Consider the following 26,062-nt stretch of genomic DNA (forward strand, 5'->3'; position numbering starts at 1 on the left):
ATAAAGTTTTTCCGTTTTGTATTTCTAAGAAATTAAGAAATTTTTTTTTTTGGTGCCTTCAAGTATACATGCATATCTTATGCGAGCGTAAACTTAAGAGTTATTCAGCTATTGCCACAATGCTTTATGTGGTCCTTATTGCGATTATAAAATTAACTTTAATCTTAGTTTTAGCTTTACATTAGATCTTTGTGCTTTTAACTGAAATTCTTGGAGTAAATAGGTTTATGTATAGCGGATAATCAGGACTTGTTTACGCTTTTATTAGGTGTCCTGACACTAGACATCACTGACAACTCCTAAGATAAAACACCAGGCTTTTGGCATAGACTGCCACTAACATGCTGCCATTGTAATTATCGCGTTTGTTTGACACGCTGCATTCTCTATATTACCCCACTTGGCCGTTTTTAACACACCGTTCTTGCACTGTAAATGACACTTTTCTCTTTATAGCAGAGCTAGAACCGGCTCAGAAGTTCAATCAGGTGAAAGATCATGCCTTTGGTTCTTAATGCTAAATACTCCATTTTCTGCGTTTTGCAGCAATGCGGCAGATCCATCGCTTTAATCTCATACATATGGATGGAGATGATGGGATGGGAGCGAGCCGGATGCGTTGGTGAGAAGGCACTTCCAACTCTTGTCCAGGAAGTACCGTCATGGTGCCTATTTTTCAAAATGTAATTGATATCTTAGGCTCATTATGTGACTTATGCAATAATCAAAGCTTTATTTGATCACAACAAATCCAATTATTAGGATTCATTATCACAAACGGCAAACCGATTAATAATCTATTCGCTTACGTAAAGGATATATGTAGTGCGTCTATTTCTTCACTAGATGGCAAAAATGAGTCGCATTACTGCCATCCGTGAAGCAGCGCATTGAGGAAGAGACCTGCCTGTCTTTCAGTTGTCATTAAAACGGAGCATGAAAATACTCATATATACTGTATTTCACAGCCTTCTCACTTAGTTAAGTTCTTGGCTGAAGAAACTTTGTCAGACCTGAATTCTGGCCGATTCTATCCTCTGTCTTTTTTATAAGATGTTAACATCATCATTTAAAAAGTGCAGTGTAAGTGGTATTGAGTTATTGCTAAGTCAGTGTAGTTATAAAGCCATATTTTCCCCTTAAAATGTATCTATTAACGTGTATTGCGTATCCTTTTCACAGTCAGAGTCAGCAGGATTCTTCACAGAGCACTTTTCTTTAGCCAAATGCGCGTCAGCAGATTCCTTGACAATGGCCGATCTTCTTAACTGCACCATCAATCAGCTGTATGAATGGCTGTGTTTATGCTGGTAATGCTGCAGCCTGCGAGCGCTTCCTCACAGGCTCCGAGATTACACGTTGCACATGGCCCCCCTGGTGCTGGGGGAGGGGTTGGGAAAGGGGCCTCAGGTCTGATGACCCCCCCCTCCCAGACAGTGCCTGCAGCTGCGTCGTCCTGGCCAGCTGCCTCGTCCTGGCCAGCTGCGTCGTCCTGGCCAGCTGCCTCGTCCTGGCCAGCTGCCTCGTCCTGGCCAGCTGCCTCGTCCTGCAGCTGCCTCGTCCTGCAGCTGCCTCGTCCTGGCCAGCTGCCTCGTCCTGGCCAGCTGCCTCGTCCTGGCCAGCTGCCTCGTCCTGGCCAGCTGCCTCGTCCTGCAGCTGCCTCATCCTGGCCAGCTGTAATGTCCCATTTCCTGCACCAGTATGCGTGAGCACAAGGAGCTGAGTGCCTGAGCCACACTCCCATTCTCATACTCCCATGAACAGGAGATGCACCAGCCTCCCCCCTCCAAGACACAAGCATCGCCCCCACATGACAGTGGCCATGACAGGCACTGTGAGACACTCTCCTGTTGAACTCTCTTTCCATGGACCAGCCTTCCCGGTGTGCCCCCGCCGCGGGCCGGTGTGCAGTGACACATTGCTGCCACGCTACTTCCTCGTGTGTTTCTCCGTCCCAGCTGGCCAGGGCATCGCAGAGATTCTCAGCCACGCTTCCGATCCTCTCTGGTCTGAGGTGAGCGATCGATCGATCATGCGAGCAGCTCCTGAGCACCCCTTCATCAGACAGAGCAAAGCACTCATGTGCATCTTCTCCACAGCCACACATGTCAGGCCTTTGGGGCACGATGTCTGACTCCGGTGCTGTTCTTCAGAGCAGGAGACCTGGGTCTTCTCATCCGGTGGCCAGGCATGTTGCAGTGAAAAGTTCAGGTCCAGAAAATACCAATCCAGACAAAAATTTTATTTCAGCCAACCAGTTGAGTACACTGTGACTTACTATTTTTACACAACTGGTTGGTTGAAATAAAATTTTGGTCTGGATTTGTACTTTCTGAATCTGAACTTTCCATCTCTGGCATTGAGGGCCCTACAGTCTACACTTATAGAAAGATCCAGGATCTCAGTAGAATGGTGATACTTTAAAATTCTCTGTGGGGATACTGGGTACTTTTGCAGATCTTGCTCTCTGTGAGACATACACCGGTGAGAGTGATGTCAGAGGTCAAAGGTTGGGGTCAGCCAGTATTCAGCAGAGATTGGGGTTAAGTACCTTAAGGCCCAAGAGTGGCATCACATGCAGAGCCCTAACTTGCTGATATAACCGTAAACCAGTGACCGGTTATCTCTTATAGAATAGCTATGACATAATGGTGATCCAGAAATGTATTGTTAGCAACTTTGATAAATTTGATGATAAATGTGAAGGACGTAATGGCCGCAGAGTACGAGCCCAGCACTGCCATTTGCTCAGCGGTTCCTGGTCCTCAGGTGTCAGGCCCGCTTTCAGAGGAAGCCTCTCTTCCTTGGCCATTAAGAATCGGTTTACTGCTAAAATCCTCATTTTCATACCAGGTAGAGTCATCTGGCCGTCACAGGCTACCATCACTCAGGGCCCAGGCAGCACCCACAGCCGCTCAGGGCCCGGGCAGCACCCACAGCCACTCAGGGCCCGGGCGGCACCCACAGCCGCTCAGGGCCCGGGCGGCACCCACAGCCGCTCAGGGCCCGGGCGGCACCCACAGCCGCTCAGGGCCCGGGCGGCACCCACAGCCGCTCAGGGCCCGGGCGGCACCCACAGCCGCTCAGGGCCCGGGCGGCACCCACAGCCGCTCAGGGCCCGGGCAGCACCCACAGCCGCTCAGGGCCCGTCTCCCCCGCCACGCTGGATTTATCGTGCTGCTCTGAGGGAACTCCTGGAGCTGCACACTGGGAATGAGGGTGAGTTCTCCGAGGAGCCTGTGTGGAAAATCTGAGAATCTGGAATATCAGGAACAAGCCTGAATGGTTAATGGGTGGTTCATTTAAGTACAGCAGACATACTCCTCTGTGTACTCCTCAGAATTTCTCGGTCTGCGGTGACCCCTGTAAGAAGTGCTCGGCTCCTTCTTCCTGCATCATCCTGTTTGGCCTATTTGCAACCCAGATCAGCAGTGTGGACAGATGTAGTGCTGTGGGACTCGGCACCCAGGATAGAGCCACCATGTGACTGGATTAACCCTCCAACCAGTATCTAATACACACTCAGTGGCCAGTTTATTAGGTACCAGCGCAAATAAACCAGTCCTCTGGACAACCAGTCATGTGGTTGCACTGTGCAAAGGTATTGACCTGTCAAAGAAAACATTTAAAGCATTTTACCTGGGTGTATATTTGCCCAGAAAAAAAACTACGTTTAATATTATAATATGTGCAAACTAACAATAACACAATAAAAATAAGAATTTCCTCAGCTCTCCAAAAAGTCACTGAAATCTTGCTGGATGGCTTCAGTTCCCAAAGCTCTCCTCAGGGCCACCTCAGCCATCCTGTGTGTTTGTAAGAATTCACCACCGGTTGACTCATTATTAAGCCTAATTACTTAAATTATTTAATGAGGTATTGATTAGCCAAACGTGGTATGCTACTGGACGAACTAACATGTATGTGTTTATATTGAATGGTTACTTCAAATACTGGGGTGACTCTAGGAGATGTTTTGAAATAGCTAAGCTGACACAATTCAACAAGTGTCATAGTTGTACACCAGTGTAAAGAGCATTCAGACAGGTTTCTTTGCAGCGGAAGGTCTTTCTCCCATACTACAGCATGCAGACAAGGTGAAGAGGGTCACGTGCTCTGCAGCTGAGCAGGACAACGGCTAAGATGTCTGATCTCTACAAACTTAAATGTGGTGTGATTGTTGGTACCGGTTGTGGTATCTCAGAAATGCCCACTTTCCTGGAATTTTCAGACCATACAGTATGTAGAGCAAGGGCACTCAAATGGGCAACCGAAACGCAGTATAATCCGATCCATACAACCAATTCATGACCCCCTACCCCCAATGTCAGCGAAATCTACGGAGGGGAACCCGTGAATCTCCACTATGTGTGCCAGAATGAAATTAGGACCTCGGGGGAAAATGTTTGAGTAGCCCTGTTCTAGTTGACTGACAATGGTGTAATGAACAAAGATCATCCATTCAGAGACCGCTCTTTGTCTGAAGACGCCTTGAGAGGTCAGGGGGAATGGCCAGAACCGTGAATGAGCAAAGGATGGCCACATGTGCAATAATAACAGAATATACTTTAAATGATTCTGAAGACAAAAGGTTTTCTTACCTGGAGCTACGTGGGGTAGTGAGTGTCGTGAGGGTATATAATCCTATGGTATCTATGAATGTGGCTGTGAGGGTGTATAATACTATGGTATCTATGAATGTGGCCGTGAGGGTATGTTATGATACGGTATCTATGAATGTGGCAGTGAGGGTATATAATTCTACGGTATCTATGAATGTGGCCGTGAGGGTATATAATTCTACGGTATCTATGAATGTGGCAGTGAGGGTGTGTAATACTACGGTATCTGTGAATGTGGCAGTGAGGGTGTGTAATACTACGGTATCTGTGAATGTGGCAGTGAGGGTGTGTAATACTACGGTATCTATGAATGTGGCAGTGAGGGTGTGTAATACTACGGTATCTATGAATGTGACAGTGAGGGTGTGTAATGCTACGGTATCTATGAATGTCGTAGTGAGGGTGTGTAATGCTACGGTATCTATGAATGTGGCCGTGAGGGTGTGTAATGTACAGTATCTATGAATGTGGCAGTGAGGGTATGTAATGTACAGTATCTATGAATGTGGCAGTGAGGGTGTGTAATGCTACGGTATCTATGAATGTGGCAGTGAGGGTATGTAATGTACAGTATCTATGAATGTGGCAGTGAGGGTATGTAATGTACAGTATCTATGAATGTGGCAGTGAGGGTGTGTAATGCTACGGTATCTATGAATGTGGCAGTGAGGGTGTGTAATGCTACGGTATCAATGAATGTGGCCGTGAGGGTGTGTAATGCTACGGTATCAATGAATGTGGCCGTGAGGGTGTGTAATGCTACGGTATCAATGAATGTGGCCGTGAGGGTGTGTAATGCTACGGTATCAATGAATGTGGCCGTGAGGGTGTGTAATACTACGGTATCAATGAATGTGGCCGTGAGGGTGTGTAATACTACGGTATCTATGAATGTGGCAGTGAGGGTGTGTAATACTACGGTATCTATGAATGTGACAGTGAGGGTGTGTAATGCTACGGTATCTATGAATGTCGTAGTGAGGGTGTGTAATGCTACGGTATCTATGAATGTGGCCGTGAGGGTGTGTAATGTACAGTATCTATGAATGTGGCAGTGAGGGTGTGTAATGTACAGTATCTATGAATGTGGTAGTGAGGGTGTGTAATGCTACGGTATCTATGAATGTGGCAGTGAGGGTGTGTAATGCTACGGTATCTATGAATGTGGCAGTGAGGGTGTGTAATGCTACGGTATCTATGAATGTGGCAGTGAGGGTGTGTAATGCTACGGTATCTATGAATGTGGCAGTGAGGGTGTGTAATGCTACGGTATCTATGAATGTGGCAGTGAGGGTGTGTAATGCTACGGTATCTATGAATGTGGCAGTGAGGGTGTGTAATGCTACGGTATCTATGAATGTGGCAGTGAGGGTGTGTAATGCTACGGTATCTATGAATGTGGCCGTGAGGGTGTGTAATGTACAGTATCTATGAATGTGGCAGTGAGGGTGTGTAATGCTACGGTATCTATGAATGTGGCAGTGAGGGTATGTAATGCTACGGTATCTATGAATGTGGCAGTGAGGGTATGTAATGTACAGTATCTATGAATGTGGCAGTGAGGGTATGTAATGTACAGTATCTATATATGTGGCAGTGAGGGTATGTAATGCTACGGTATCTATGAATGTGGCAGTAAGGGTATGTAATGTACGGTATCTATGAATGTGGCAGTGAGGGTATGTAATGCTACGGTATCTATGAATGTGGCAATGAGAGTATGTAATGCTACGGTATCTATGAATGTGGCAGTAAGGGTATGTAATGTACAGTATCTATGAATGTGGCAGTGAGCGTGTGTAATGCTACGGTATCTATGAATGTGGCAGTGAGGGTATGTAATGCTACGGTATCTATGAATGTGGCAGTGAGGGTATGTAATGTACAGTATCTATGAATGTGGCAGTGAGGGTATGTAATGTACAGTATCTATATATGTGGCAGTGAGGGTATGTAATGCTACGGTATCTATGAATGTGGCAGTAAGGGTATGTAATGTACGGTATCTATGAATGTGGCAGTGAGGGTATGTAATGCTACGGTATCTATGAATGTGGCAATGAGAGTATGTAATGCTACGGTATCTATGAATGTGGCAGTAAGGGTATGTAATGTACAGTATCTATGAATGTGGCAGTGAGCGTGTGTAATGCTATGGTATCTATGAATGTGGCAGTGAGGGTATGTAATGTACAGTATCTATGAATGTGGCCGTGAGGGTATGTAATGCTACGGTATCTATGAATGTGGCAGTGAGGGTATGTAATGCTACGGTATCTATGAATGTGGCAGTGAGGGTATGTAATGCTACGGTATCTATGAATGTGGCAGTGAGGGTATGTAATGCTACGGTATCTATGAATGTGTTAGTGAGAGTATGTAATGTACAGTGTCTATGAATGTGGCAGTGAGGGTGTGTAATGCTACGGTATCTATGAATGTGGCAGTGAGGGTATGTAATGCTACGGTATCTATGAATGTGGCCGTGAGGGTGTGTAATGTACAGTATCTATGAATGTGGCAGTGAGGGTGTGTAATGCTATGGTATCTATGAATGTGGCAGTGAGGGTATGTAATGTACAGTATCTATGAATGTGGCCGTGAGGGTATGTAATGCTACGGTATCTATGAATGTGGCAGTGAGGGTATGTAATGCTACGGTATCTATGAATGTGGCAGTGAGGGTATGTAATGCTACGGTATCTATGAATGTGGCAGTGAGGGTATGTAATGCTACGGTATCTATGAATGTGGCAGTGAGGGTGTGTAATGCTACGGTATCTATGAATGTGGCAGTGAGGGTATGTAATGCTACGGTATCTATGAATGTGGCCGTGAGGGTGTGTAATGTACAGTATCTATGAATGTGGCAGTGAGGGTATGTAATGCTACGGTATCTATGAATGTGGCAGTGAGGGTGTGTAATGCTACGGTATCTATGAATGTGGCAGTGAGGGTGTGTAATGCTACGGTATCTATGAATGTGGCAGTGAGGGTGTGTAATGCTACGGTATCTATGAATGTGGCAGTGAGGGTGTGTAATGCTACGGTATCTATGAATGTGGCAGTGAGGGTGTGTAATGCTACGGTATCTATGAATGTGGCAGTGAGGGTGTGTAATGCTACGGTATCTATGAATGTGGCAGTGAGGGTGTGTAATGCTACGGTATCTATGAATGTGGCCGTGAGGGTGTGTAATGTACAGTATCTATGAATGTGGCAGTGAGGGTGTATAATGCTACGGTATCTATGAATGTGGCAGTGAGGGTGTGTAATGCTACGGTATCTATGAATGTGGCAGTGAGGGTGTGTAATGCTACGGGATCTATGAATGTGGCAGTGAGGGTGTGTAATGCTACGGTATCTATGAATGTGGCAGTGAGGGTGTGTAATGCTACGGTATCTATGAATGTGGCAGTTAGGGTGTGAAATACTACGGAATCTATGAATGTGGCCGTGAGGGTACGTAATGTACAGTATCTATGAATGTGGCCGTGAGGGTGAGTAATACTACGGTATCTATGAATGTGGCAGTAAGGGTATGTAATGTACAGTATCTATGAATGTGGTAGTGTGGGTGTGTAATGCTACAGTATCTATGAATGTGGCAGTGAGGGTATGCAATGCTACGGTATCTATGAATGTGGCAGTGAGGGTATGTAATGTACAGTATCTATGAATGTGGCAGTGAGGGTATGTAATGCTACGGTATCTATATATGTGGCAGTGAGGGTATGTAATGCTACGGTATCTATGAATGTGGCAGTGAGGGTATGTAATGTACGGTATCTATGAATGTGGCAGTGAGGGTATGTAATGCTACGGTATCTATGAATGTGGCAGTTAGGGTGTGAAATACTACGGAATCTATGAATGTGGCCGTGAGGGTACGTAATGTACAGTATCTATGAATGTGGCCGTGAGGGTGAGTAATACTACGGTATCTATGAATGTGGCAGTAAGGGTATGTAATGTACAGTATCTATGAATGTGGCAGTAAGGGTATGTAATGTACAGTATCTATGAATGTGGTAGTGTGGGTGTGTAATGCTACAGTATCTATGAATGTGGCAGTGAGGGTATGCAATGCTACGGTATCTATGAATGTGGGAGTGAGGGTATGTAATGTACAGTATCTATGAATGTGGCAGTGAGGGTATGTAATGCTACGGTATCTATATATGTGGCAGTGAGGGTATGTAATGCTACGGTATCTATGAATGTGGCAGTGAGGGTATGTAATGTACGGTATCTATGAATGTGGCAGTGAGGGTATGTAATGCTACGGTATCTATGAATGTGGCAGTTAGGGTGTGAAATACTACGGAATCTATGAATGTGGCCGTGAGGGTACGTAATGTACAGTATCTATGAATGTGGCCGTGAGGGTGAGTAATACTACGGTATCTATGAATGTGGCAGTAAGGGTATGTAATGTACAGTATCTATGAATGTGGTAGTGAGGGTGTGTAATGCTACAGTATCTATGAATGTGGCAGTGAGGGTATGTAATGCTACGGTATCTATGAATGTGGCAGTGTGGGTATGTAATGTACAGTATCTATGAATGTGGCAGTGAGGGTATGTAATGCTACGGTATCTATATATGTGGCAGTGAGGGTATGTAATGCTACGGTATCTATGAATGTGGCAGTGAGGGTATGTAATGTACGGTATCTATGAATGTGGCAGTGAGGGTATGTAATGCTACGGTATCTATGAATGTGGCCGTGAGGGTATGTAATGCTACGGTATCTATAAATGTGGCAGTAAGGGTGTGTAATGCTACGGTATCTGAATGTGGCAGTGAGGGTATGTAATACTACGGTATCAATGAATGTGGCAGTGAGGGTATGTAATTCTATGGTATCTATGAATGTGACAGTGAGGGTGTGTAATACTACGGTATCTATGAATGTGGCAGTGAGGGTGTGTAATACTATGGTATGTATGAATGTGGCAGTGATGGTGTGTAATACTACGGTATCTATGAATGTGGCTGTGAGGGTGCGTAATGCTACGGTATCTATGAATGTGGCAGTGAGGGTGTGTAATGCTACGGTATCTATGAATGTGGCAGTGAGGGTGTGTAATGCTGCGGTATCTATGAATGTGGCAGTGAGGGTGTGTAATGCTACGGTATCTATGAATGTGGCAGTGAGGGTATGTAATGTACAGTATCTATGAATGTGGTAGTGAGGGTATGTAATGTACAGTATCTATGAATGTGCTAGTGAGGGTGTGTAATGCTACGGTATCTATGAATGTGGCAGTGAGAGTATGTAATGCTACGGTATCTATGAATGTGGCAGTGAGGGTATGTAATGCTACGGTATCTATATATGTGGCAGTGAGGGTATGTAATGCTACGGTATCTATGAATGTGGCAGTAAGGGTATGTAATGTACGGTATCTATGAATGTGGCAGTGAGAGTGTGTAATACCACGGTATGTATGAATGTGGCAGTGAGGGTGTGTAATACTACGGTATCTATGAATGTGGCAGTGAGGGTGTGTAATACTACGGTATGTATGAACGTGGCAGTGAGGGTGTGTAATACTACGGTATCTATGAATGTGGCAGTGAGGGTGTGTAATACTACGGTATCTATGAATGTGGCTGTGAGGGTGTGTAATGCTACGGTATCTATGAATGTGGCAGTGAGGGTGTGTAATGCTGCGGTATCTATGAATGTGGCAGTGAGGGTGTGTAATGCTACGGTATCTATGAATGTGGCAGTGAGGGTGTGTAATGCCACGGTATCTATGAATGTGGCCGTGAGGGTGTGTAATGTACAGTATCTATGAATGTGGCAGTGAGGGTGTGTAATGCTATGGTATCTATGAATGTGGCAGTGAGGGTATGTAATGTACAGTATCTATGAATGTGGCCGTGAGGGTATGTAATGCTACGGTATCTATGAATGTGGCAGTGAGGGTATGTAATGCTACGGTATCTATGAATGTGGCAGTGAGGGTATGTAATGCTACGGTATCTATGAATGTGGCAGTGAGGGTATGTAATGCTACGGTATCTATGAATGTGTTAGTGAGAGTATGTAATGTACAGTGTCTATGAATGTGGCAGTGAGGGTGTGTAATGCTACGGTATCTATGAATGTGGCAGTGAGGGTATGTAATGCTACGGTATCTATGAATGTGGCCGTGAGGGTGTGTAATGTACAGTATCTATGAATGTGGCAGTGAGGGTATGTAATGCTACGGTATCTATGAATGTGGCAGTGAGGGTGTGTAATGCTACGGTATCTATGAATGTGGCAGTGAGGGTGTGTAATGCTACGGTATCTATGAATGTGGCAGTGAGGGTGTGTAATGCTACGGTATCTATGAATGTGGCAGTGAGGGTGTGTAATGCTACGGTATCTATGAATGTGGCAGTGAGGGTGTGTAATGCTACGGTATCTATGAATGTGGCAGTGAGGGTGTGTAATGCTACGGTATCTATGAATGTGGCCGTGAGGGTGTGTAATGTACAGTATCTATGAATGTGGCAGTGAGGGTGTATAATGCTACGGTATCTATGAATGTGGCAGTGAGGGTGTGTAATGCTACGGTATCTATGAATGTGGCAGTGAGGGTGTGTAATGCTACGGGATCTATGAATGTGGCAGTGAGGGTGTGTAATGCTACGGTATCTATGAATGTGGCAGTGAGGGTGTGTAATGCTACGGTATCTATGAATGTGGCAGTTAGGGTGTGAAATACTACGGAATCTATGAATGTGGCCGTGAGGGTACGTAATGTACAGTATCTATGAATGTGGCCGTGAGGGTGAGTAATACTACGGTATCTATGAATGTGGCAGTAAGGGTATGTAATGTACAGTATCTATGAATGTGGCAGTAAGGGTATGTAATGTACAGTATCTATGAATGTGGTAGTGTGGGTGTGTAATGCTACAGTATCTATGAATGTGGCAGTGAGGGTATGCAATGCTACGGTATCTATGAATGTGGCAGTGAGGGTATGTAATGTACAGTATCTATGAATGTGGCAGTGAGGGTATGTAATGCTACGGTATCTATATATGTGGCAGTGAGGGTATGTAATGCTACGGTATCTATGAATGTGGCAGTGAGGGTATGTAATGTACGGTATCTATGAATGTGGCAGTGAGGGTATGTAATGCTACGGTATCTATGAATGTGGCAGTTAGGGTGTGAAATACTACGGAATCTATGAATGTGGCCGTGAGGGTACGTAATGTACAGTATCTATGAATGTGGCCGTGAGGGTGAGTAATACTACGGTATCTATGAATGTGGCAGTAAGGGTATGTAATGTACAGTATCTATGAATGTGGCAGTAAGGGTATGTAATGTACAGTATCTATGAATGTGGTAGTGAGGGTGTGTAATGCTACAGTATCTATGAATGTGGCAGTGAGGGTATGTAATGCTACGGTATCTATGAATGTGGCAGTGTGGGTATGTAATGTACAGTATCTATGAATGTGGCAGTGAGGGTATGTAATGCTACGGTATCTATATATGTGGCAGTGAGGGTATGTAATGCTACGGTATCTATGAATGTGGCAGTGAGGGTATGTAATGTACGGTATCTATGAATGTGGCAGTGAGGGTATGTAATGCTACGGTATCTATGAATGTGGCCGTGAGGGTATGTAATGCTACGGTATCTATAAATGTGGCAGTAAGGGTGTGTAATGCTACGGTATCTGAATGTGGCAGTGAGGGTATGTAATACTACGGTATCAATGAATGTGGCAGTGAGGGTATGTAATTCTATGGTATCTATGAATGTGACAGTGAGGGTGTGTAATACTACGGTATCTATGAATGTGGCAGTGAGGGTGTGTAATACTATGGTATGTATGAATGTGGCCGTGAGGGTACGTAATGTACAGTATCTATGAATGTGGCCGTGAGGGTGAGTAATACTACGGTATCTATGAATGTGGCAGTAAGGGTATGTAATGTACAGTATCTATGAATGTGGTAGTGTGGGTGTGTAATGCTACAGTATCTATGAATGTGGCAGTGAGGGTATGCAATGCTACGGTATCTATGAATGTGGCAGTGAGGGTATGTAATGTACAGTATCTATGAATGTGGCAGTGAGGGTTTGTAATGCTACGGTATCTATATATGTGGCAGTGAGGGTATGTAATGCTACGGTATCTATGAATGTGGCAGTGAGGGTATGTAATGTACGGTATCTATGAATGTGGCAGTGAGGGTATGTAATGCTACGGTATCTATGAATGTGGCAGTTAGGGTGTGAAATACTACGGAATCTATGAATGTGGCCGTGAGGGTACGTAATGTACAGTATCTATGAATGTGGCCGTGAGGGTGAGTAATACTACGGTATCTATGAATGTGGCAGTAAGGGTATGTAATGTACAGTATCTATGAATGTGGTAGTGAGGGTGTGTAATGCTACAGTATCTATGAATGTGGCAGTGAGGGTATGTAATGCTACGGTATCTATGAATGTGGCAGTGTGGGTATGTAATGTACAGTATCTATGAATGTGGCAGTGAGGGTATGTAATGCTACGGTATCTATATATGTGGCAGTGAGGGTATGTAATGCTACGGTATCTATGAATGTGGCAGTGAGGGTATGTAATGTACGGTATCTATGAATGTGGCAGTGAGGGTATGTAATGCTACGGTATCTATGAATGTGGCCGTGAGGGTATGTAATGCTACGGTATCTATAAATGTGGCAGTAAGGGTGTGTAATGCTACGGTATCTGAATGTGGCAGTGAGGGTATGTAATACTACGGTATCAATGAATGTGGCAGTGAGGGTATGTAATTCTATGGTATCTATGAATGTGACAGTGAGGGTGTGTAATACTACGGTATCTATGAATGTCGCAGTGAGGGTGTGTAATACTATGGTATGTATGAATGTGGCAGTGATGGTGTGTAATACTACGGTATCTATGAATGTGGCTGTGAGGGTGCGTAATGCTACGGTATCTATGAATGTGGCAGTGAGGGTGTGTAATGCTACGGTATCTATGAATGTGGCAGTGAGGGTGTGTAATGCTGCGGTATCTATGAATGTGGCAGTGAGGGTGTGTAATGCTACGGTATCTATGAATGTGGCAGTGAGGGTATGTAATGTACAGTATCTATGAATGTGGTAGTGAGGGTATGTAATGTACAGTATCTATGAATGTGCTAGTGAGGGTGTGTAATGCTACGGTATCTATGAATGTGGCAGTGAGAGTATGTAATGCTACGGTATCTATGAATGTGGCAGTGAGGGTATGTAATGCTACGGTATCTATATATGTGGCAGTGAGGGTATGTAATGCTACGGTATCTATGAATGTGGCAGTAAGGGTATGTAATGTACGGTATCTATGAATGTGGCAGTGAGGGTATGTAATGCTACGGTATCTATGAATGTGGCCGTGAGGGTATGTAATGCTACGGTATCTATGAATGTGGCAGTGAGGGTGTGTAATGCTACGGTATCTGAATGTGGCAGTAAGGGTGTGTAATACTACAGTATCTATGAATGTGGCAGTGAGAGTGTGTAATACCACGGTATGTATGAATGTGGCAGTGAGGGTGTGTAATACTACGGTATCTATGAATGTGGCAGTGAGGGTGTGTAATACTACGGTATGTATGAACGTGGCAGTGAGGGTGTGTAATACTACGGTATCTATGAATGTGGCAGTGAGGGTGTGTAATACTACGGTATCTATGAATGTGGCTGTGAGGGTGTGTAATGCTACGGTATCTATGAATGTGGCAGTGAGGGTGTGTAATGCTGCGGTATCTATGAATGTGTCAGTGAGGGTGTGTAATGCTACGGTATCTATGAATGTGGCAGTGAGGGTGTGTAATGCTACGGTATCTATGAATGTGGCCGTGAGGGTGTGTAATGTACAGTATCTATGAATGTGGCAGTGAGGGTGTGTAATGCTACGGTATCTATGAATGTGGCAGTGAGGGTGTGTAATGCTACGGTATCTATGAATGTGGCAGTTAGGGTGTGAAATACTACGGAATCTATGAATGTGGCCGTGAGGGTACGTAATGTACAGTATCTATGAATGTGGCCGTGAGGGTGAGTAATACTACGGTATCTATGAATGTGGCAGTAAGGGTATGTAATGTACAGTATCTATGAATGTGGTAGTGTGGGTGTGTAATGCTACAGTATCTATGAATGTGGCAGTGAGGGTATGCAATGCTACGGTATCTATGAATGTGGCAGTGAGGGTATGTAATGTACAGTATCTATGAATGTGGCAGTGAGGGTATGTAATGCTACGGTATCTATATATGTGGCAGTGAGGGTATGTAATGCTACGGTATCTATGAATGTGGCAGTGAGGGTATGTAATGTACGGTATCTATGAATGTGGCAGTGAGGGTATGTAATGCTACGGTATCTATGAATGTGGCCGTGAGGGTATGTAATGCTACGGTATCTATAAATGTGGCAGTAAGGGTGTGTAATGCTACGGTATCTGAATGTGGCAGTGAGGGTATGTAATACTACGGTATCAATGAATGTGGCAGTGAGGGTATGTAATTCTATGGTATCTATGAATGTGGCTGTGAGGGTATGTAATGTACAGTATCTATGAATGTGACAGTGAGGGTGTGTAATACTACGGTATCTATGAATGCGGCAGTGACGGTGCGTAATACTACGGTATCTATGAATGTGGCAGTGAGGGTGTGTAATACTACGGTATGTATGAATGTGGCAGTGAGGGTGTGTAATACTACGGTATCTATGAATGTGGCAGTGAGGGTGTGTAATACTACGGTATGTATGAATGTGGCACTGAGGGTGTGTAATACTACGGTATCTATGAATGTGGCTGTGAGGGTGCGTAATGCTACGGTATCTATGAATGTGGCAGTGAGGGTGTGTAATGCTACGGTATCTATGAATGTGGCAGTGAGGGTGTGTAATGCTGCGGTATCTATGAATGTGGCAGTGAGGGTGTGTAATGCTACGGTATCTATGAATGTGGCAGTGAGGGTGTGTAATGCTACGGTATCTATGAATGTGGCTGTGAGGGTGTGCAATGCTACGGTATCTATGAATGTGGCTGTGAGGGTATGTAATGTACAGTATCTATGAATGTGGCAGTGAGGGTGTGTAATGCTACGGTATCTATGAATGTGGCAGTGAGGGTGTGTAATGCTACGGTATCTTTGAATGTGGCTGTGAGGGTGTGTAACACTCTTTTGGTTTATGGTAACAAGCCAGTTGCAATTGAATCTATTTGGGAAAGAGAGATTGGCTCTTCAGTGGGTAAACCAAATTTGGGTGCAAAGAGCTTAGACATCAGCAAATCACCCCAAACCTGTATTGTAAAGTGATTCACAGGGCTTCCACACCCCCATATAGGCAACGCCAGATTAAACTAAACATATTTGTGCTAAGAATGTCCTTCTGGCATATCTGTGTGTTTTTGGAGTGTCTGAAGTTATCCGAGCTACGGACATTTGTCCTGTTGGAGCTGAACCTCTTCCTCTCACTTTACCTATGCCCGCTCGAAGATTTAATGAATTCAACTTCAGTATGATCAAGTGGAAAATGCTTATGGCTAAATGCTTAGTAAAGACCATTCTGCAACACTGCTTTACACCACAGCTCTCCATTGAGACACCTTGGAATTGCAACCTTATAAAGAGTCCCCACTGTGCAGACCAATTGGACCAGTTTTGGCTGTAATACCTCAGATCTCCTCTGTGATCCAGGAATCCAGGAAGCTCTTTGCACTGGGCATGTGCAGTGCATCCCATCATGTAAGATTTCCCATTTCCTGCTTTACTCTGCAAAATGTCATTTCGAGCTGCCTTGATGTTTATCAGTTACTGAACTAGCACACCTGAAGTTAACAATCAAGGCGTTTCATTTTAAACATTCCGGCTTTCTAACTGCAGTGTTCATAACTGGTTAGCGCAGCCTGGCAGATGACTCGCTGGTCCAATCTGGATTAACAGGCGTAGAGGAGCTTTGATTACAAGGCCACCACTGTAATTAATTTCTCTGTGGGGTCTTTATGTGGAGAAACGAATCCAAACCAAGCTTAATAGGAATTAACCAGAAATCCCAATTTATCTCCACACTGCAGATCAGAGGAGCGACCATGGAGTGAACTGGGTAATGCTCTGTGTCTGACCAATAAGGGGCCACGTCTGCAGAGCCTGATTGATCAGGGTTAACAAACTGAAGGAGCCGTGCATGGAGGGTGACCTCATTAGTGACACCAGAGCACTGGGGGGGGGGGGGGGGGGGTATGCATTAAGGAGCAGCTGTCTCAGGCGAGGCCATTGGCTTGTCCCTCGAGGATTGCACCACCTGGCACCAAAACGGGGGTCCACATCCCTGCAGTCAAGAGGGCTTCCGGATAGTGAAAGTCGGAAGTGTAGCTTTAAACAGGCCTTGTGAGAATAGCACAGTGAAAGCCATGGCACAATAATGTCATATTTCACATTAAAAATCCATAAAAAGGGTGAGGTTTGTGCAGAAAGGGAGCTTAATGGGCCAGCTGAGAGGCCACTTGATAAATAATGAAGCCTGTCCTTGTCTCTCTGCACACGAAGATTCCCGACACAAAAGGCTGAGGGGCAGACACTCTTCCCGGTCAGTTTTTCGCAGGGCGAAATTGTTGTAACAGTTCTTGGTGTAGAGTGAGGCGGGAATGACAATGCGGGAGATGTGGGAGAACGGCAACTTGCACGTGGCACAGAGGAGCACAGAGCATGGCCTGACCTCCCTCCCTCCCTCCCTGTGCACCTCCTGCCAGCTCCCTCTGCGTGTGAGGTCCCATAACCACCACCAGATCACATTACCCATGCTGACGTGAGCCGTGTACCAGAGCATGATGGGAAATGCAGAGTGATCGTGACTCACAAAGCTTCCATTATGCTTATTAATTTAGCCAGGTAAATTAATAAAGAGAACATGATATGTAATGTGGTCGATGAGCTCATGAGCTCCGAGAATGAATGGCACCTCCCTGAAGAACAGCGCAGTTTCCAGTGGATATCGGGGGTGTGATCAGCTGACCACGCTGCTATGGCAGGGGGGCGTGGCGAGGAATGTGGCAGAATGAGGCTTTGTCAGGAAAAGTTGGAACATCTTAGGTTTTTCTTTCTTCTTTCTGCTCCTCAGCTGATTTTCTGTTGCTGGGCCCTTGAACAGAAATGCGCTACAGGATTCATCAAATATTAAGGGTGCTGAAAAAGTGCCACATACTCGCTACACTGATCAAAGCATCGTACTGAAACTTCAAGCCACGGAAAGTTTCCCTGCGTGACCCAGCTCACATGGTCGTCTTAGAGTATAAGCTGGATGAGACAAGAATTATCGGATTGTTTCGCCTTAGTTGAAATTAACAGGAGTCGCAAACTTTAGATCCCACTGTGAATGCCACTGGTTTCACGGTGTTGACCCGGCAAGTCTGTGCTTTCCACGTGGCCGCTGGCGGACGTCACGTCTCTGCTTTCCACGTGGCCGCTGGCGGACGTCACGTCTGTGCTTTCCACGTGGCCGCTGGCGGACGTCACGTCTCTGCTTTCCACGTGGCCGCTGGCGGACGTCACGTCTCTGCTTTCCACGTGGCCGCTGGCGGACGTCACGTCTCTGCTTTCCACGTGGCCGCTGGCGGACGTCACCTCTCTGCTTTCCACGTGGCCGCCGGCGGACGTCACGTCTGTGGGTCACAGGGTGCCCAGGAGGGGGAGCCCGTTGGCGGACGTAATAAATTAAAAAAAATGGTTAATAAGATTACAAAATAACAGTGGTGTGTAGCCTTTACGTATCTAAAACAAGCACTTTTGCTTGAAATGCAAAAAAAAACACCAGTAAGGACTTAACAGTTTTCAGGACTGGAGCAGCTTGGGAAAATCAAAGGAAAGTTATCATTAGTAGGTATTTAAGCCAACAATGCTGCAGGTGGCACCGATTTCTGGGGAGTTTTAGTTGAAGTAGACCAGGAGCAGGTAAGAAATCCCATTAAAATTCCTATGCAACAAGGAGATTGTTTTGGCCGACGTGACGACGGCTGACAAGTGGAGAGTCTAGAGGAAGCCTTGTGTTGGAGACGATCATGTCGGCGACGGTTGAAGGAGACCTCGCTGAGACACACAGCTACGAAGCAGGTCGTGTCAGTGCTGTTCCACTTTCACATACAGACAATGAAGAACCTTTTAATTATTCATGTCAAGAAAAGGAGATGTGTGTGCAAGCCACTGAAACTGTAGACAGAATGAGCGGAGAGAAGTTCCTGTGGCTTCTCTGTGTTCACAAGAAGGACTTTTTTTAAAGGTAGCGATTAGCACAGAGGATTGTGGGTGTGAGCACAGGGTCAGGTGGTACAACAGAGAGGCGAAAGTGGGTTTAGGTGAGAAGGTTGGCCCTCCTCTGTAAATGAGCATGAACGCTAATGAGGGCCGGACTCGGCAAGCATGTGCATGCAGAAGGGTTAGGGGGCGCCCTTTTGGCTGCTCGTAGCAGCTTCGCAGAAGAGTGGTGGGTGTCTGCGTCATCGCTGGACTCAGGTACACGTGACAGATGCCGCAGCCCGAGACTGTGAGTGGGTGGTGGACACCTGGAAATGTCCCACTTGTTAAAATGGGAACGATCGACAGTATGCACCATGGCTGTTAGCCTCCAGGCTTTGGTAGCGGCTCATAAGGGTTCCAGATTGGATTTTCATCCCAATCCGATTCGATCCCGGCCCATGTACTCCCTCTCCAAAAATGTGTTCCTCAGAAGTCCACTCGGCGCTGAGATGGTGTACTTAACCTGTGTGAAAGAGTCATAGTAGGTTCTTGGAGCACTGATGATGAGAGACAGCGGCTGGAAAGTTTCAAACTATGCTGAAGGGAAGGAGATTCATTACGACCGCAGCCTCTAGACCATCTCTCTTTGGGTCATTTGAATTGTTCCTATATAAGCTGTGGGTCTCGGACACTAACACCACAGTAACACGATATCTGCCTAACAGTGACAAAAGAAGAAATGATAGATATAAATGCTTCACGCCTCAACAGCATAGTTACAATCTCCACACAAATTACTGGGAATAAGTCGGAGAAGTGAATATGCCATTAAAACCAAGATCATATATCCAGAAGAACCAGTTTAATCAGGAATGGAAGGTTCCCTTCAGTTTGTAGACCAGGAAAAATGAGCTCACTTCATCCTGGTTCAGCTGACAGGATCCGTGAGTAATCTATCAGCAAATCAATTGGCTGTCCGACTGGGTGCCTGCGTCTTAATTCCCCTAGGTAATTTACAGACCCCGGGGAGAGCCGCTCCTTACACGGACAGACCCGTTGGCGCCTCCTCCTCTGCCTGAGCTCCCGGGCTGGTTAATCACTCGGCAGGCCGTCTCTGTGCCAGACATCTCCCGGACTCCACGAGCGCTGCCACTGGTTTGATTGCTTACTGAAAAAATAGTGTGTCGGGGATCTGAGATTCAATCTCACAGAAAATGAGGGCTCCTCCCCCTTGGCGGAGCCACGCTGGACACCCTGTGATCATTACTGATGGAGGACGACAGCCGGGACACGAGCAGAAAGCAGCCGCGGTGTCATAGAGTGAGAGACAGGCCTTCAATAGAGCAGATGCTCTCATAAGTATTCGTGTAACACGGTAAGGGAGTTGTGGCAACCTGTAATCCGGCCGGTCCTCAAAGACTCTAGACAGGGCCCAGCGCGCCTGCTCTTCATCAGATAGACAGACATGCTTTGCCTAGCACAGGGCATCGCAAACAGGTTCACAGATGGATACAGTTGTGCCCCCTGCAGTCTGGATGAAAACTTGCACCCCTCAGGTTGCAGGGGACTTATGCAGTCCATAGCTCTGCTGCCCACAGACACCTTAATAAAGGTCTAATAACTAGTATGAAGTAATAAGTATAATTATAAGTTCAATTAATTGTGTGCATCCGACTAGAGTAAACCTGGTCAAACTTGAAGAGCTCATGCACAGTCGGAGGCGGGGGCCAGAATGGAAGGCACAGCACTGGGGGTGTCGGGTTACCGCGGACGCACTGTCTGCCCCAGGCTCGCACCTGTATACTGCGTAGTGTATTGTTTCAATTTGTGTTAAATGATTTGAATTCCATTTTCTCTAGGGCCTGGTCAATATCTTATACTGATTTTAAGGAGATAAAAATTCCAGTAACCGATATTGTCCAAAGTAATTTTCTATGAATCAATAGGTGACCAGACAGCAAACAGATGCCAGTGGTTTTCAACAGTGCTTTGATTTGATTGCGTTGGTTTGTCAAACTCAGATAAACAGCATCCATCCATCCATCCATCCATCCATCCATCCATCCATCCATCCATCCATCCATCTATCCATCCATTTTCTATACCCACTTGTGTTATGCAGAGTTGGGGGCGGGGGTTTAGAGTCTATCCCAGAAGCAACATGGGTACAAGGTAGGGAACAACTCAGGATGGGGTGCCAACCCAAATAAACACCATAAACATAAACAAAAAATTTAAATAACACAAATGTAAAACAAAGCACTGTATAATTTTTAAACAAGTTAAATTAAGATTAATCTGGACTTAGTTTATCCCAGGGGAAAATGATGATGTATGCAACAGCAAGAATTTAATGCACAGACCGCCTTAAAGTGCTCTAATGAGAACACATTTAAAATACATTGTCTGTGCTCCTTTAACAAAGCACCTTACTAATGAACTGTATTCACACACACACACAACGTTTTTAATCCTAAAGTTAAAGCTATAATCCAGGGTTGCCATTCAGTTTCTGATTACTGTGTATGACTCTGAGAAACTTGCTGAGCCTTAATATCGGTCGGTTTTATCAGGCAGTTCTGGTGTTATTGTTACTTCTGAAGAATCACTGAAAAGTGCATAGTCAGCTTCGTTGACAATTTGCTGAAATAACCAAATGAAATTCCGTCGATGTCACAGGAAATGCTGGCACATGCAAAAAAGTGAAACACAAGTAGTGGGGGGGTCAGGCTCATCCACGGCATCTCTGCGGTTTTGGCAGGTCGCCGGGAAGAAGTTTTTCCTTGATGCGATTCCCACCTTCTGGGAAAGGCCCAACACAAAACTGAGGAGCAGGAAAACCTGGGCATTAACCATGAGATGACCAAGGGTGGCCATCTTTGGCTGTGCAAACAGACGTGGCGGGTCTGTCGTACATCACTGTCACTGAGACGTCATAAAATGGACCTTGAGGGTCAGCCATAAGTCCCTGTCACTGAGACGTCGGTAAACGGACCCGGCAGGTCTGTTGTACATCCCTGTCACCAAGACGTCATCAAATGGACCCAGTAGATCTGCCATTCATCTCTCCACTGAGACGTCATCAAATGAACCTTGAGGGTCTGCCATTAGTCCCTGTCACTGAGACGTCGGTAAATGGACCCGGCAGGTCTGTTGTACATCCCTGTCACCAAGACGTCATCAAATGGACCCAGTAGATCTGCCATTCATCTCTCCACTGAGACGTCATCAAATGAACCTTGAGGGTCTGCCATAAGTCCCTGTCACTGAGACACCAGTAAACGGACCCGGCAGGTCTGTCGTACATCCCTGTCACCAAGACGTCATCCAATGGACCCAGCAGATCTGCCATTCATCCCTGCCACTGAGACATCATCAAATGAACGTTGATGGTCTGCCATAAGTCCCTGTCACTGAGACGTCGGTAAACGGACCCAGCAGGTCTGTCGTACATCCCTGTCACCGAGATGTTACCCAGCGGGTCTGCTATATGTCCGTGTCATCAAGATATCATCAAATGGAACAAGCTGATCTGCCATATGTCTTTGTCACTAAGACATCATGAAACGGACCTGGTGGGTCTGCCATACATTCCGGTCATTGAGACGTTATCCAGCGGGTCTGTCATGTGTCCCTGTCACTGAGACATCATGAAACGGACCTGGTGGGTCTGCCATACATTCCGGTCATTGAGACGTTATCCAACGGGTCTGTCATGTGTCCCTGTCACTGAGACATCATGAAACGGACCTGGTGGGTCTGCCATACATTCCGGTCATTGAGACGTTATCCAGCGGGTCTGTCATGTGTCCCTGTCACTGAGACATCATGAAACGGACCTGGTGGATCTGCCATACATTCCGGTCATTGAGACGTTATCCAGCGGGTCTGTCATGTGTCCCTGTCACTGAGACGTCATCCAGCGGGTCTGTCATATGTCCCTGTCACTGAGACGTCATGAAACAGACCTGGTGGGTCTGCTGTACATACTGGTCATCGACATGTTATCCGGCGGGTCTACCATATGTCCCTGTCACCTAGACATCATCAAATGGACCCGGCGGGTTTGCCATACATCCCTGTAATGAGACGTCATTAAATGGACCCCACAGGTCTGCTGTACGTCCCTGTCACCGAGATGTCATCAAATGGACCCCACAGGTCTGCTGTACGTCCCTGTCACCAAGATGTCATCAAATGGACCCCACAGGTCTGCTGTACGTCCCTGTCACCAAGATGGTCTCTGTTTCCCAAGTGTCCACCTCCAGACTCAGCTGTGAATGAAACATGGTGCCTTCTGCTCAAATGAAAATTGCTTTATGAATATTTTATAATCCTGGAAGAAAACCTGTTTAATAAGACTGAAATCTGACATCGAATTTTTATATTAGGGAAGAAAAACACATTGTAGTGTTTCTCCAGAAAGAGAGCTCATACTGAATGTAAACTAATATAGTACATATCTGTGCCTCAATTTAAGCTCATTATCTGCTCAAAGGATGAAGTCATTTATTATTACAACACAAAGTGTTCTAGGCCAGTTAGCAGCTAACATTGCTCTATAGCAAATGGCCCAAAGGCTCCTGGGCCAGTTAGCAGCGTCAAGTGGCCCAAAGGGTCCTGGGCCAGTAGCTAATAACATTGGTCTATAGCAAATGGGTTAAATTGTCCTGGGCCAATTAGTGACGAACATTTCTGTGTGACCCCGTAATCCATGTAAGGAGGGACACTATAAGCTACATCAGGTTTTACGAACTTCTTAAACTGAAAGGCTCTTGTGCTACACTAAATTGTTTGGTGGTTCTTGTACTTTTACCAGATTGTTTCTTTAACTGAAAGACTCATCCAGCTGTTTCACATTAACATGAATGACACATGCTTGATTATAGGAAACCGACCAATCAGCATGCAGCAAGAACTCAGCCCTAAAAAATCCAGGTCCTTTTAACTGAAATGGTTGAAGTGTCCCTCCTAACATGGATCATCTGGTCACCCTAAATGCTTTATATAAAATAGTTCAACAGCAAATAGGTAGTCCTCGAAAAAAAACAACTTTACCAGCTTAAAAGGACAGTTCACCCCAAAACCGTAAAAAAAAAACATGTATTAGAGGGGCTTTGGTGCTATCTATCCATCTATGCTGTCCTGCTGGGAGGTGCCTAGCTTTTGGCTGTAGAAATGTCAGGCTTCTCTTGAATATAATGGGTGTGAATGGCATTCTTGATAAATGTACTATTTAAGACCATCGTAAACCAACTATACCCTGCTACCAGCATAAGCTGTTTTTAGCTGGCTGTCTCAGCAGGGTGTTGGTTCATTATTTTAAGAAGCATACAAGCAGATCTGGTTTATAATCCCCTTAAAATGCAAACGAAGCTCTTTTGACAGAAGTGTCTTTTTGAACGTATGGCCCTAACTCTAACTCTGGCCATGGCAGGGTGGGGGAGGCTGTTAAGCCGAAGCGGATCGATCTGGCCGCTGTGCAGGGGGGCGTGGGGGCGAGGAGGGGCTTGCACTTTCAGCGGCTGTATATTTCCCCCGCATTCATTAGTCAAAACAGACTGATTTCTATACAATTGTGATTTCTCTATTGTCATGATCTCTATACCATTGTGATTTCTATACCATCGTAATATCTGTACTACTGTGATTTCTATACCATCGTTATATCTATACTATTGTGATTTCTATACCATCGTTATATCTATACTATTGTGATTTCTATACTGTCGTGATATCTATACTATTGTGATTTCTATACCATCGTGATATCTATACTGTTGTAATTTCTATACCATAGTGATATCTATAAATTGTAATTTCTGTACCGTTGTGACCTTAGGAGTGATCAGGAAGACCGCAGACCTGCTGGTGCTGCTACTCTCTCGGTTCTGGTCTCAAACCTGATCTGTGAGATTTGCATTAATAGATCCGCTAGCCTGGGCAGATTGCTTATTATAGTCTGACATCAACATGTTATAGTCTGATCAGACTGAATGTGACTGTTTATGGTATTCCCTGTATATGTAAAGGGGCAGACAAAATCAGATGGCTGAAAATGGGCTTTGAAAGGGCTCTGCTTATCTGCAGGGCCACTCGGTATCGCAGTTACTGACAGACTGGGTGAGGTTATAAGAGACTCAATACCCTCTTTCCCCAGAGTCGGTTCTGGAAGCCATTCCACGCTCCAGTCTCACCCAGATAATCCAAGAGGCAGGAACACAGAGACCCCTCGCATTTATGAATTCCTGCCTGATTGCCCCATGGCGCCAGCATGCAAGGAAATCCTGCCGAGAGCGTGATCCCCGGAGTGGCTCTGGGGGGAGGGGGGATACTGAAAGAAAGTAATTTTGATGTTCCCACGCTAGCCAGCAGGTGGCATGATGGTTAAGTCCTTGGCCTAAGGTCTGGAGGGTTTGTGATTCAAGTCCAAGGAGGGGATTTGGTTTTTAACCCTTTTGCAAGGCGCTGAATGACAATTGTGAGCTAAATATTGCAGCAGTATGAGCAGGTAGAATGTGGCAGTTCAAGCAAAAGTGTCCCTTGGGAGAGATTAATTTCCACTGAGATGAACGCAGAAGTAACGCATAAAGCATTTGGGTCTGGTGTCAGCTGTTTGCCAAGCCAGGCGCTGCCTTCCCTTTGGTTGATGTCTCACAGCTACAGGGACCCGAACTCAGCAGATAATTCACACACAGAATAAATTCAGCTGCATTGAAGGAGGGGACATCCTGCAAAGATCAGGGCAAGGGCTCCCTGTGCAGTCCACAGATGGGTGATGGAGGTCCCAAGGGGGAGGAGCTGGGGGTCTGCTGGGGTGATAGAGGTACCTGGGGGGAGGAGTTGGGGGTCCACAGATGGGTGATGGAGATCTCAAGGGGGAGGAGCTGGGGGTCTGCTGGGGTGATAGAGGTACCTGGGGGGAGGAGCTGGGGGTCCACAGATGGGTGATGGAGATCTCAAGGGGGAGGAGCTGGGGGTCTGCTGGGGTGATAGAGGTACCTGGGGGGAGGAGCTGGGGGTCCGCAGGGGTGATAGAGATCCCAGGGGGGAGAAGTTCTGCAAAGGTGAAGGATGGAGCAAGTGGCCTGGCTCCTTGATGGGGGCGCTGTGATACTCGGCAGCATGGAGTTGAGCAAAGGCACGGTGGGTGAAGGGTGGGGGCAAATGGCTC

General features: G+C 45.8%; 1 long non-coding RNA gene across 2 annotated transcripts; it reads left to right on the forward strand.

Moving 5' to 3' along the window:
* Positions 1–3,135: 3,135 nt before the first annotated feature.
* LOC125720199 (uncharacterized) lies at positions 3,136–21,121 on the forward strand. 2 transcript variants are annotated; one of them, XR_007385386.1, is made up of 3 exons: positions 3,136–3,219; positions 16,250–16,404; positions 16,734–21,121. It is a non-coding gene; the product is annotated as an uncharacterized LOC125720199 (long non-coding RNA). The 2 variants fall into 2 exon arrangements; XR_007385385.1 differs by lacking the exon at positions 3,136–3,219 and having other exon boundaries at positions 14,087–16,404.
* The last annotated feature ends 4,941 nt before the right edge of the window (positions 21,122–26,062 follow it).

Source organism: Brienomyrus brachyistius, chromosome 24, assembly GCF_023856365.1.
Source record: "Brienomyrus brachyistius isolate T26 chromosome 24, BBRACH_0.4, whole genome shotgun sequence".
Classification (NCBI taxonomy): domain Eukaryota; kingdom Metazoa; phylum Chordata; class Actinopteri; order Osteoglossiformes; family Mormyridae; genus Brienomyrus; species Brienomyrus brachyistius.